The sequence below is a fragment of the Oncorhynchus keta genome, unplaced genomic scaffold (assembly GCF_023373465.1).
Source record: "Oncorhynchus keta strain PuntledgeMale-10-30-2019 unplaced genomic scaffold, Oket_V2 Un_scaffold_2762_pilon_pilon, whole genome shotgun sequence".
In the NCBI taxonomy this organism is placed as follows: Eukaryota; Metazoa; Chordata; class Actinopteri; order Salmoniformes; family Salmonidae; genus Oncorhynchus; species Oncorhynchus keta.
This window is the reverse complement of record NW_026290898.1, coordinates 182,999-188,099: the sequence shown is the minus strand read 5'-3', so window position 1 is coordinate 188,099 and position 5,101 is coordinate 182,999.

Below are 5,101 nucleotides of genomic sequence, written 5' to 3'. Positions count from 1 at the left end.
AACCACAAACAACCACAAACAGATACCCAAATCACCTTAAACAACTACTCACAACCACAAACAACCACAAACAGATACCCAAATCACCTTAAACAACTACAAACAACCACAAACAACCACAAACAGATACCCAAATCACCTTAAACAACTACAAACAACCACAAACTACCACAAACAGATACCCAAATCACCTTAAACAACTACTCACAACCACAAACAACCACAAACAGATACCCAAATCACCTTAAACAACTACTCACAACCACAAACTACCACAAACAGATACCCAAATCACCTTAAACAACTACTCACAACCACAAACAACCACAAACAGATACCCAAATCACCTTAAACAACTACTCACAACCACAAACAACCACAAACAGATACCCAAATCACCTTAAACAACTACAAACAACCACAAACAACCACAAACAGATACCCAAATCACCTTAAACAACTACTCACAACCACAAACAACCACAAACAGATACCCAAATCACCTTAAACAACTACAAACAACCACAAACAACCACAAACAGATACCCAAATCACCTTAAACAACTACAAACAACCACAAACAACCACAAACAACTACAAACAACTACAAACAGATACCCAAATCACCTTAAACAACTACAAACAACCACAAACAACTACAAACAACTACAAACAACCACAAACAGATACCCAAATCACCTTAAACAACTACAAACAACCACAAACAACCACAAACAGATACCCAAATCACCTTAAACAACTACAAACAACCACAAACAACCACAAACAACTACAAACAACTACAAACAGATACCCAAATCACCTTAAACAACTACAAACAGATACCCAAATCACCTTAAACAACTACAAACAACCACAAACAGATACCCAAATCACCTTAAACAACCACAAACAGATACCCAAATCACCTTAAACAACCACAAACAACCACAAACAGATACCCAAATCACCTTAAACAACTACAAACAACCACAAACAGATACCCAAATCACCTTAAACAACTACAAACAACCACAAACAGATACCCAAATCACCTTAAACAACCACAAACAGATACCCAAATCACCTTAAACAACTACAAACAACCACAAACAACCACAAACAACCACAAACAGATACCCAAATCACCTTAAACAACTACTCACAACCACAAACAACCACAAACAGATACCCAAATCACAAACAACTAAAACAACCCAAATCACCTTAAACAACTACAAACAACCACAAACAGATACCCAAATCACCTTAAACAACTACAAACAACCACAAACAACCACAAACAGATACCCAAATCACCTTAATACCCAAATCACCTTAAACAACCACAAACAGATACCCAAATCACCTTAAACAACTACAAACAACCACAAACAGATACCCAAATCACCTTAAACAACCACAAACAGATACCCAAATCACCTTAAACAACTACAAACAACCACAAACAACCACAAACAGATACCCAAATCACCTTAAACAACTACAAACAACCACAAACAACCACAAACAGATACCCAAATCACCTTACACAACTACTCACAACCACAAACAACCACAAACAGATACCCAAATCACCTTAAACAACTACAAACAACCACAAACAACCACAAACAGATACCCAAATCACCTTAAACAACTACAAACAACCACAAACAGATACCCAAATCACCTTAAACAACTACAAACAACCACAAACAACCACAAACAGATACCCAAATCACCTTACACAACTACTCACAACCACAAACAACCACAAACAGATACCCAAATCACCTTAAACAACTACAAACAACCACAACCACAAACAACCACAAACAGATACCCAAATCACCTTAAACAACTACAAACAACCACAAACAACCACAAACAGATACCCAAATCACCTTAAACAACTACAAACAACCACAAACAACCACAAACAGATACCCAAATCACCTTAAACAACTACTCACAACCACAAACAACCACAAACAGATACCCAAATCACCTTAAACAACTACTCACAACCACAAACAACCACAAACAGATACCCAAATCACCTTAAACAACTACAAACAACCACAAACAGATACCCAAATCACCTTAAACAACTACAAACAACCACAAACAACCACAAACAGATACCCAAATCACCTTAAACAACTACAAACAACCACAAACAACCACAAACAGATACCCAAATCACCTTAAACAACTACAAACAACCACAAACAACCACAAACAGATACCCAAATCACCTTAAACAACTACAAACAACCACAAACAACCACAAACAGATACCCAAATCACCTTAAACAACTACAAACAACCACAAACAACCACAAACAGATACCCAAATCACCTTAAACAACTACAAACAACCACAAACAACCACAAACAGATACCCAAATCACCTTAAACAACTACTCACAACCACAAACAACCACAAACAGATACCCAAATCACCTTAAACAACTACAAACAACCACAAACAACCACAAACAGATACCCAAATCACCTTAAACAACTACAAACAACCACAAACAACCAAACAACTACAAACAACTACAAACAGATACCCAAATCACCTTAAACAACTACAAACAACCACAAACAACTACAAACAACTACAAACACCTTAAACAACTACAAACAAAACACCAAAACAGATACCCAAATCAACTTAAACAACTACAAACAGATACCCAAATCACCTTAAACAACTACAAACAACCACAAACAGATACCCAAATCAACCTTAAACAACTCACAAACAACCACAAACAACCACAAACAGATACCCAAATCACCTTAAACAACTACAAACAACCACAAACAACCACAAACAGATACCCAAATCACCTTAAACAACTACAAACAACCACAAACAACCACAAACAGATACCCAAATCACCTTAAACAACTACAAACAACCACAAACAACCACAAACAGATACCCAAATCACCTTAAACAACTACAACAACCACAAACAACCACAAACAGATACCCAAATCACCTTAAACAACTACAAACAATACCCAAATCAAACAACTACAAACAGATACCCAAATCACCTTAAACAACTACTCACAACCACAAACAACCACAAACAGATACCCAAATCACCTTAAACAACTACAAACCACAAACAACCACAAACAGATACCCAAATCACCTTAAACAACTACTCAAACCACAAACAACCACAAACAGATACCCAAATCACCTTAAACAACTACAAACAACCACAAACTACCACAAACAGATACCCAAATCACCTTAAACAACTACAAACAACCACAAACAACCACAAACAGATACCCAAATCACCTTAAACAACTACTCACAACCACAAACTACCACAAACAGATACCCAAATCACCTTAAACAACTACAAACAACCACAAACAACCACAAACAGATACCCAAATCACCTTAAACAACTACTCACAACCACAAACAACCACAAACAGATACCCAAATCACCTTAAACAACTACTCACAACCACAAACAACCACAAACAGATACCCAAATCACCTTAAACAACTACAAACAACCACAAACAACCACAAACAGATACCCAAATCACCTTAAACAACTACAAACAACCACAAACAACCACAAACAGATACCCAAATCACCTTAAACAACTACAAACAACCACAAACAACCACAAACAGATACCCAAATCAACTTAAACAGACTACCCAAACCACAAACAACCACAAACAGATACCCAAATCACCTTAAACAACTACAAACAACCACAAACAGATACCCAAATCACCTTAAACAACTACAAACAGATACAAATCAACAACTACAAACAACCACAAACAGATACCCAAATCACCTTAAACAACCACAAACAGATACCCAAATCACCTTACTACAAACAACCACAAACAACCACAAACAGATACCCAAATCACCTTAAACAACTACAAACAACCACAAACAACCACAAACAGATACCCAAATCACCTTAAACAACTACAAACAACCACAAACAACCACAAACAGATACCCAAATCACCTTAAACAACTACAAACAACCACAAACAACCACAAACAGATACCCAAATCACCTTAAACAACTACAAACAACCACAAACAACCACAAACAGATACCCAAATCACCTTAAACAACTACAAACAACCACAAACAACCACAAACAGATACCCAAATCACCTTAAACAACTACAAACAACCACAAACAACCACAAACAGATACCCAAATCACCTTAAACAACTACAAAACCACAAACTACCACAAACAGATACCCAAATCACCTTAAACAACTACAAACAAAACAACCACAAACAGATACCCAAATCACCTTAAACAACTACAAACAACCACAAACAACCACAAACAGATACCCAAATCACCTTAAACAACTACAAACAACCACAAACAACCACAAACAGATACCCAAATCACCTTAAACAACTACTCACAACCACAAACAACCACAAACAGATACCCAAATCACCTTAAACAACTACAAACAACCACAAACAACCACAAACAGATACCCAAATCACCTTAAACAACTACTCACAACCACAAACAACCACAAACAGATACCCAAATCACCTTAAACAACTACAAACAACCACAAACAACCACAAACAGATACCCAAATCACCTTAAACAACTACAAACAACCACAAACAACCACAAACAGATACCCAAATCACCTTAAACAACTACAAACAACAACTACAAACAACCACAAAACAGATACCCAAATCACCTTAAACAACTACAAACAACCACAAACAACCACAAACAGATACCCAAATCACCTTAAACAACTACAAACAACCACAAACAACCACAAACAGATACCCAAATCACCTTAAACAACTACAAACAACCACAAACAAACAGATACCCAAATCACCTTAAACAGATACCCAAATCACCTTAAACAACTACAAACAACCACAAACAACCACAAACAGATACCCAAATCACCTTAAACAACTACAAACAACCACAAACAACCACAAACAGATACCCAAATCACCTTAAACAACTACAAACAACCACAAACAACCACAAACAGATACCCAAATCACCTTAAAC